This window comes from Peromyscus californicus, unplaced genomic scaffold (assembly GCF_007827085.1).
Source record: "Peromyscus californicus insignis strain IS unplaced genomic scaffold, ASM782708v3 Scaffold_12__1_contigs__length_115047231, whole genome shotgun sequence".
Taxonomy (NCBI): Eukaryota; Metazoa; Chordata; class Mammalia; order Rodentia; family Cricetidae; genus Peromyscus; species Peromyscus californicus.
In genome coordinates this window covers 4839473-4849784 of record NW_026294413.1, presented here as the reverse complement: position 1 = coordinate 4849784, position 10312 = coordinate 4839473, and the positions used below count along the sequence as shown (strand labels likewise).

Genomic DNA, 10312 nt, shown 5'->3' with positions numbered 1-10312 from the left:
AACCCAATAAGTCCCTACCCTAACCAATGCTTGAAGGTAAAGCCCTACCCAAACCATGCTTGAAGGGAAGTCCCTACCCCAACCATGCTTGAAGGGAAGTCCCTACCCCAACCATGCTTGAAGGGAAGTCCTTACCCCAACCATGCTTGAAGGGAAGTCCTTATCCCAACCATGCTTGAAGGGAAGTCCCTACCCCAACCATGCTTGAAGGAAAGTCCCTACCCCAACCATGCTTTAACGGAAGTCTCTATTCCAACCATGCTTGAATGTTGACTGGCTTGCTCTTGAGCAAGTCTTACGCAGGCAACCACAGCTGCTGTGGGCTTATGACTACAATGACCCTGGCACACCAAGAAGGCATTGTTTCTTAGCAATTCCCTTGAACCTCTGGCTCTTACAATTTTTCTACCCCCTCTTCTATGATATCCCCCTGACCCTCGGGAGGAGGTGTGATATAGAGGTGCCATTTAGGAATGGGCACAGGTAATTTTGATAGAATTATGACAAGATAGGTCTATCAGATTGTGTTTGAGTTCCTAAGTCCTGACCCCTATTCTTTCATTATATGTAAATCATCACTTTCATCCTTATTAATGTCTGGGTCTTGGTTATTTTGTTTGTTTGTTTGTTTGTTTGTTTGTTTTGAGGTACTAGAATTGGTCCCAGGGTTTTACAAAATGCTAGGGAAATGCTATACTGCTTAGCTATATCCCCAACTCAATGTCTAAAAGTTTATACTAAATATTGTCTACCTTTATGATGGAAAATATTTTAAATGCCTCTTTTAACAATGACCTTTAGAAAAGTATTAGTCTGTACTAAAAAATGAACATTAAAAATGAGTTTAAGACAGAAGGTAGTAACAGGGTATAACACAGAAGAAACAATGTAAAATATTAAATAACTTCTGTGCAGTATGGAAATTTGGATACGAGATTATTCTGTGGTTCAAATATTCTCTCTAAAACTGTTACCAATCTACTTTCTAACACAGTCCATCAAATGAAGATTTTTAAATCATGGAATATAAAATAAACATAAAACCCCCCATTTTAAAAACATTTCTCAATAGTTTACCCTTGTCTCATTTTGATAAATATGAAAATCCAAGTATACTCCCTCTTCCCTAGAGATTCTTAGCCAATATCCACAAAGATTTTCCTTCAGATTTTTCTCTTCATGTTATACATGACAAAGTAATCCTTTACCTTTCATTTAAATATACTATGTTGAAAGGAAACACAGAGGAAAGGGTAAGGATAAGGGATAACTATTACTAAAAATATTTGAAGAAGCCATTGGGAATTATATTTTGCTTACTTAAAATTGGATATATGTTTATGTGTATGCATGATTTATGTCTGTTTATATGAATATATTATAAACATATATAATATATTCAGTATGTTACACCACTTGAGGAGACAATGCTCCCACCAACCATAGACTGTCTAACAAACCCCAAGGTCAAGCATGGGAGACCTCCTTTATGAACTGTTGGTCAGAGGAGTCCAAGAGACCTCAAAACAACATGGACTATTGCTATCACCTTTAAGACGACTCTATTGCTAAGATAGGACATATTCCGACCACAGTAGCTGGGAGAATTGATCTGCGTCTGAACTTGAAGCTCCCCCCCTGACAACTAGCTGCCATACTATCTGAAGGAGCCATGTAAGCTGCCAAGGGGAAAACTCAATAGCTGTGTAAATATAGTCAATACCTATGAACCACAACAATGCTAAGAATAGTAAGATATTCTGATAATAGTGGTGCTTACATCCTGAGGGAAACCAACACCCACCTATTTGCAAGTAAGGTCTGTTTAGTAGGAGGGAAGTCATACCTGACACTGTAAACTTAGCAAACTACCCACGGCTAGTGAGGCCATGCAACCCAGAGGAGAACCTGCTTCTGCAATTTTCTTAAACCAGTATAGTTTCTTTACTTAATGAGGAGAGTGCAAATGCACTCTCCCACTACCACAAATTATGCAGTTGAATTTCCTGCATTTGGGGGAAATCGCGGGGATCAGCACACCCCAAGTGCAATGGGTGAGCCTCATCCTGGGAAAATACCTTCTTGATCATGGTGTCTCCCCTGCCAGGTAAGGATGTGAACAAGTATAATTTTAACTGCAGTCTGTATATTTATCCTTATACCTATAGGAAAGTGTCGCTCTCACCTCTGGTATTAATCAATTAGTCAGGTGTTCTAGAGGAACAGAACTGATAGATAGATAGATAGATAGATAGATAGATAGATAGATAGATAGAGAGTGAGTGATTTAATTTATTAGAGTGGCTTACAGACTGTGGTCCAGCTGTTCCAACAATGGCTGTCTACCAACAGAAAGTCTAAGAATCCAGTAGTTTTCACTCCATGAGGCTGGATGCCTCAGCTGGTCTTCACTATATGCCAAAATTCCAAAGAAGTAAGCTCTAATGCCAATGAAGGAATGGAGTTGCCAGCAAGAGTGAGGGCAAGCAAGCAAAGAGAGAGCTTCCTTCTTCTATGTCCTTTATATGGCTGCCACCAGAAAGTGTGGCCCAGATTAATGGTAGACCTTCCCATCTTAAAAGATCCAGACTAAGCCGGGCGGTGGTGGCGCACGCCTTTAATCCCAGCACTCGGGAGGCAGAGCCAGGCGGATCTCTGTGAGTTCGAGGCCAGCCTGGGCTACAGAGTGAGTTCCAGGAAAGGCGCAAAGCTACACAGAGAAACCCTGTCTCGAAAAAACCAAAAAAAAAAAAAAAAAAAAAAGATCCAGACTAAAAGTGAATCTTCCCACTTAAAATGATTTTAGGAAGAAAAAAATTCCTCACAGATGTGCCAAGCTCAGGTTTTAGTTAATTCCAGATGTAGTCAAATTGACAACCAAGAATAGTCATCACAAGTCCACCCCTGTTAACTTGACACACAGCCATATCTCCTTATGTCATGTTTAATTTCCCAATGAAAACAATAACCAGGCCTGGCAGGCTCTGCAGGAACAGACCAGCTCTGTCCTAGGTCCCTAGACTTGGGGCAGGAAGAATTTACTATGAGCCCACCTGGTGCCTCTGGTGCTGGGCTTTCACCATTATACTCTCTCAGCAGAATCACCTTACCAGTCCAGATGTCTGGATAAATACCTTTTGTTCGAAGCCACATACATACTGTGGCCTAAAAGAGAAGATAGGAACCTGCACAGCACAAGTAAGACTGAACAGAGACAATGATCCAAGTGTTGGTCCTGGGCTCTCTACCCTGGGCCTGAAAGAGAAAACACAGGCCTACCCAGTGCCTGAGGGGCTCTATCATGGTGAGCAAATATATATATATAGGTTATGGAAGAAAGAGAAAGAGAGACAGAATGGTCCATGTCCTGTGAAGAGAGGCAGATTTGAAGAGGCAAAGGCAGTGAGAAGCACAGTCTGAGGTGTGTGGCCTGCTTGTCACCTGGGGCCATAGTGCTGTTCAGGTCTGAGCTGTGGCCAAGAGTCATGTCTGCACCTGTGGTCCTGCTGCAGCCATGGTCTGTGTTGATGTCCTTGGTTCCTATTACCACTAAAGGCCTAGAGGATGGGGCTGCACAGAATTGGATCCTCCCCTCACTGGTGCAACACTGGGGAGAACTCATCCTACCCCTCACTGGCTGCAGCACTCGACAGAACTAGTAGATCCTGTACCTCCTCTGGGCAGCATGACAGAGCTGACCCTGTTGGCAGGGGTGTGGGCAGGCTAGCCCTGAGGGCAGTGACTTGTTCCTTTGTCTGTCTGATCTCTCAGCATTTACCCCAATATCTGGCTCTGCATTTTTTTTTATTAAAAGACCATTTAGAATTCAAGTTACAATGCCCCCCCCCCCCGCCCCTCACCCCTTACTACCTACAGCGCTCAGGACAGCAGACCCTGCACCTCACCTGGGCACCATAGTAGTGCTGACCCTGCTGGTGAGGGCACAGGTGAGCCTGCCCTGAGGTCATGAGAGTGGGGGAGCTGGCCCTGTACCCCTTGTCTATCATGTGGTGTTGAGGGAGAGGGAAAGGTGCTCTCCCCCACTTTGCTTCTTGCTACCTGCTGCAGACAAGAGAGCCGACTCTGCCCCTCACCAGATACAAAACTAGGGAAAGTGGGCCCTGCACCCTTCTTGGGCAACACAGTAAAACTGACCCTATTGATGGAAGCGTGGGGGACCTGGCCTGGAGAACGTGAGTATGAGGAACCAGTTCCTGCCCCTCACTCACCATATGGTGGTGTGGGCAAGAGAGAAGCTCCCCCTCAAGGCCTGTGGTAGGTGTGAGAGCCACCCCTGAGGTCACTAGAGCAAGAAAGCTAGCCCTGCTTCTCATCAGCTGCAGCACTAGGCAGATTGGCCCCTACACCTCAACTAGGCAACACAGTAGAACTGTCCTTATGGCATAGATGTGTGTGAGCCAACCCCAAGGATACGAAAGCAGGAGAATCAGCCCTGCCCTTGCGCTTACTTCTTAGGGTAAGTTAGGAGGGGCAGCACTGGAGAGGTCACCCTGGCATTGAGGACGAAGGAGAGCTGGTGGGCTGACCAACCCAACAACCGCCCAGACCCAGGACCAGAGATATGAGTTGGCCCATTCCATCATCCACTACATCTATGATCTGTTGGAGCACATGGTGGGGCTGGTTCTTCAGACCCAAAGATACAGAATCTCCATGACACAGGACAACAGGATATCGAAGAGGAGCCCCAGTGAGGGCCCAATATTGATGATGTAGCAAAATTCAGAAACCTCAAACCAGACCAATGACTCAATGCAATGAACACTTGCAAGTAACATATATGGACTAAAGGACTGTGTGACTCACTGTGTCATACTACAGCTTCTGCAATGAGATTCTTCTTTTCTTTCTCCTTTCTTTTAAATTTTATATTGTTTTATCCTGGGGAAGTTGCAAGGGTAGAGGGTGGATGGGAAGGGACTGGGAGTTGAGTGGGATTGAGATGCATGATGTGAAATCCACAAAGAATCAATAAAAAGTCAGATTTGAAAAAAAAAAACAATGACCAGGTCATAATTATGCCTAAAATGATGTAACTACTCCCTGTATATCCACAAACACATAAATAATAAAGTCAGGGGCAGATTCCCTTGAGGGACATTCCTTTGGTATCTTAAGTACTATGCATTCTGTATTTCTTCTACCTTCAGCAAGTGCCTCAGCAGGTCTTGGTTCTTTTCCTGGAGGAGTGACCTGTACCTTCACTCCTGATTGGTCTGTGCCCTTTGTCATCCTGCCTAGATTAAGTTGTTGTCGTTTCCCATTGACTTTTATCACAGGTTGTGACAGCACCAAGAGATGCTGTAGCAGGAATCTTAACAGGTCTTATTAATAAAATCAAACCCGGGGCCAGTTATTGGGGTGAATACTGGGAGATCAGAGAGACAGAACAAGCCACAGCTAACCTCACCTGACCAACTTCTCAGCTGGTCCTGTTTCGTCAGACTGGAAGCCTCTGTGTCCTCATATCCGAATGGCTCTCAGCTGAACTGTGCTGCTAGAAGCCTGAAAGCTTAACCAGCCAAATGCTTCTAGTTCCTGGTCCTCACACCTTATATACCTTTCTGCTTTCTACCACCACTCCCTGGGATTAAAGGCTCACTCCCTGGGATTAAAAGCGTGTGTCACAATGCCTGGCTGTTTCCAATGTGGCCTTGAACTCACAGTGATCACAGATGGATTTCTGCCTCTGGAATGCTAGGATTAAAGGCGTGAGTGCCAATATTTTCTAGCCTAAGTATCTAGTGGCTTTTCTGTTCTCTGACCCCAGATAAGTTTATCAGGATACGCAATATTTTGGGGAACACAATACCACCACAAGATGCCCTTAAGGATCTCCTACAATCCAGACATTATCTCTCTTACCTCTGTTGTGGAGAAACGATCCAATTTCCCCCTGGTAATCTTGATCAGCCACCCCTCCTAACACTATTATTCTTTTCTTGGCCTGTTGGCTTAGGGGTTTAAGTGAGTTTCTCGTTAAGAAGCAATACTGTGTGGAACACCAAGATGGTAGATAAGGCATTCTGTGAGTCCAAGCATGGTAGTTTTGGCAGAAGCATTACTTGCAGATGAGGCAGATATGTAGTCAGAATAAGCAAGGACAAAGCATTGTCTTCTTCATGGAAGAAGTGGTCTACTGTACTCAACCTGCAACCAGGTCACTGGCTGGCACCCCAGGCAATGGTGCCATATCTGGGGCTCAATGTTGGTCTCTGCTGTTGGAAGAGATGGCATTCAGCTGCAGGTGTAGTCAGGTTAGCTGTGGTGAGTGGAAGACAACGTTGTAGAGCCCATGTACAACCTCTATCTCTGCTACCATGGCCACTTTGTTCATGGGCCCATTGGGCAATGACAGGAATAGATGAGGAAAGAGATTAACAGTTCACAGAATGGGTCATCCTATCTACTTGATTATTGAACTCCTCATCAGCAGAAGTTACCTTTTGATGAGCATTTACATGGGATGCATGTATCTCAACATCCTTCAGCCATTTAGAGAGATCTAGCCACATACTTCTTCTATAAATGTCTTTTCCAATCATATTCTTTCTAAGTCCATGACCATCCAGTCAATCATTGGCTACAGCCCATGAATCAGTGAACAATCACACATCCGGCCATTTCTCCTTCCAAACAAAATGTATGGCCATGTGAGCTTGTCAAAGTTCTGCCAATTGTGAAGATTTCCCTTCACTGGTATCTTTCAAGGTTGTCCCACAAAGGGATTATAATCCTGCATCTCTCTAATTCTGGGGTGACTGAATAACATGCAGAACTGTTGCGGGATATTAAATCACACTGTGAAACTCTGAGACTGTGTTAATAAAGTTAACTTTGGATCATGGGGTAGAGCAAGTGACTAATTGACAGGAATTAGCCATAGAGAATATGGATGAGCCAGGGATATGGATAGAGAGATACACAGGAAAGAGTAGGGGGGGACTTAGAGATTCACTGGGAGTTTGGTTACAAGTTGTTATTGGTCATGGTCAGGGAGGAAACCAAAAAAAAAAGTTAGATTAAGAGATTTCTTTCTTTTCTATCCTTCTTTCTCTTTTATCTAAAAAAATAAGGGGGGAGGACACAGGAGTGATAGGATAAAAGGGTAGATTACTGAATCTACTTTTAGATTAAAAGTCAACTACTAGTCTCAGATATTTTACATTGGTATAAGTTTTTGTATATTGATACAAATTTAAGGTTATTTTTGTTACAATGTACTGTAATATATTGTACCTATGCAACTCATTTAAAATTGTTATGTAAAGTTCTAGTCCTTAAAAACTACTATTACAAACTGTTTAGAATAATTAAGATAAAAATCAAACTTTTAGTAAGGGTTTAGTTGTAGACAGAAATAAGCTTTATTTAACTTCATATATTTTAGATAGATGGGTAGTCTTCAAACGTTTCAGAGAGCTACAGAATTTAAGTCATTTAAATTTAATTGTTTTAAATTTAAAATGTTTTAATAACATAAAACTTTTTATGACAGTGAGACACATCTGCTCCTGGCAGCACCAATCTACTTTAGAGAAGATGATGGGTATCAAAGAACCTCCATATGGAGTTTGTAGAGGGCATCTATCTTAGTTAGGGTTTATATTGTTGAGACAAAACACCATGACCAAAAAGCAAGTTGGGGAGGAAAGGGCTTATTTGATTTACATTTCCACAGCACTGTCCACCACTGAAGGAAGTCAGGACAGGAACTCAAACAGGATAGGATCCTGGAGGCAGGGGCTGATGCAGAGGCCATGGAAGGGTAATGCTTACTAGCTTGCTCCTCATGGCTTGTTCAGTTTGCTTTCTTATAGAACCAGGACCACCAGTCAGGGATGGTACCACCCACAATGTACTGAGACCTTCCCCATCAAACACTAATTAAGAAATGCCTTACAGCTGGGTCTTATGGGGGTATTTTCTCAATTGAGGTTCTCTCCTTTCAGATAATTCTAGTTTGTGTCAAGTTGACATAGAACTATTCAGCACAGCATCATAACAGGAGTAGAAACAATAGGCACTTGCACAACTTCTTCATGTAGCTTTCTTGTGCCTTCAGGATATGCTCGGATCCCATCACATAACACCACTTCCATTTGATAATAGATTGCTGCTGTGCACATCCTATTTTTATGGCTTGGTGGGCCAGATAATACCTAGCTCATGATAGGCAGCTCAGCTTACATGGAAACTCTGTGGCCCATTGTCAAATGTTCAGTTTCCACTAAGGCCCAATAACAGGCCAAGAGCTGTCTCTCAAAGGGAGAATGTTTGTCTGCAGATGATGGCAGAGCCTTGTTCCAAAATCCCAAAGGTTTCTTCTGACTCACCTACCAGGGCCTCCCAACAGCTCCAAACAGCATCCCTATCTGCCACTGACGCTGCAAGTGCCATCGGGTCTACTGGATCATATGGTCCAAGGGTGGAGCAGCCTGCACAGCAGCCTGGACCTGTTCAAGAGCCTTCTCCTGTTCCAGGCCTCACACAAAGCTAGCAGCTTTCTGAGCCACTTGGTATATGGGAGGAGGTAACTCACCCAAATGAGGAATATGCTGTCTCCAGAATCCCAATAGGCCCACCAAATGTTGTACTTCTTTCTTGGTGGTGGGAAGGGCCAGGTGCGATAACTTATCCCTCACCTCAGAAGGAGTATCTCTGCATGCCCCACACCACTGGACCCCTAAGAACTTCACTGAGGTAGAAGGCCCTTGATTTTGGTTGGATTTATTTTCCATCCTCTGATGCAGATACGTGTTACCAACGAGTTCATAGTGGTTGCTGCCTTCCTTTCACTTGGTCCAATCATCATAGTGTTGTTAATATGGTGCACCAGTGTAATATTTTGTGGAAGAGACAGACGATCAAGATCCTTTCTAACTAAATTTTGACACAGGGCTGGAGAGCTAATACAGTTTTGAGGTAAAACTGTGAAGGTATGCTGCTGGCCTTACCAACTGAAGGCAAATTGTTTCTGCCGGTCCTCATGGACAGGGACTGAGGAAAGGCATTTGCTAATCAATAGCTGCAAACCATGCATCAGGAGATGTGTTAATTTACTCAAATAGGGACACCACATCTGGTACAGCAGCTGCAGCTGGAGTCACTACTTGATTGAGTTTTTGATGGTCAACTGTCATTCTCCACCATCCATCTGTCTCCCAAACTGGCCAGATAGGAAAGTTTAAGGGAGATATGGTGGGAACTACCATTCCTGCATCTTTCAAGTCCTTGATGGTGGCACTAATTTCTGCAGTTCCTCCAAGGGTACGATACTGTTTTTGATTCACTATTTTCCTTGGTAGAGACAACTCTAAAGGCTTGTATCTGGCCTTTCCAACCATAATAGTCCCCACTCCACAGGTCAGGGAACCAATGTGGGAGCCATGCCAACTTCCAAGTCTATCTATCCCAGTTATACATTCTGGTAGTGGGGAAATAACCACAGGATGAATTCGGGAACCCACTGGACCTACAATGAGGTATACTTCAGCCAAAACTCCATTAAGCCCCTACTTTAACTAGGGGGCCACAACATTTCTTGGGGTCTCCCAGAATCAGTGTCAATTCAAAATTTGCCTTAGTTAGAGTTATCATTGCTTTGATGAAACACCATGACCAAAGCAAATTGGGGAGGAAAGGGTTTATTTAGCTTATACTTCCACATTACTGTTCATCATCAAATGAAGTCAGGACAGCACCTCAAACAGGAATCTGGAGGCAGGAGCTAATATAGAAGCCATGGAGGAGTGCTGCCTACTGGCTTGCCCTCCATGGCTTGCTCAGTCTGCTTTCCTACAGAATTAAGGATTACCAGCCCAAGGGCAGTGTCTTAGTTGGAGTTTCTACTGCTGTACTGAAATACCATGACCAAAAGCAAGGTGAGGAGGAAAGACTTTATTTGGCTTACATTTCTACATCATAGTCCATTATTGAAAGAAGTCAGGACTGGAACTCAAACAAGGTAGGAACCTGGAGGCAGGAGTTGATGCAGAAGCCATGGAGAGTGCTGCTTACTGGCTTGTTCAGACTGCTGCTGTGGGATGTTCTGTATGTCAAATGTGTTGCTCTGATTGGTTAATAAATAAAACACTGATTGGCCAGTAGCCAGGCAGGAAGTATAGGCAGGACTAACAGAGAGGAGAATCGAGAGAACAGGAAGGCAGAGAGGGAGACACTGCCAGCCGCCGCCAGGACAAGGAAGATGTAAGGTACCTGTAAGCCACGAGCCACGTGACAAAGTATAGATTAATAAAAATGGGTTAATTTAAGATATAAGAACAGTTAA

General features: G+C 43.7%; 1 non-coding gene across 1 annotated transcript; it reads right to left on the bottom strand.

The window, feature by feature from the left end:
• Positions 1 to 1953: 1953 nt before the first annotated feature.
• LOC128108113 (U1 spliceosomal RNA) lies at positions 1954 to 2115 on the bottom strand. Its single transcript, XR_008217325.1, has one exon. It is a non-coding gene; the product is annotated as a U1 spliceosomal RNA (small nuclear RNA).
• Between the last annotated feature and the right edge of the window lie 8197 nt (positions 2116 to 10312).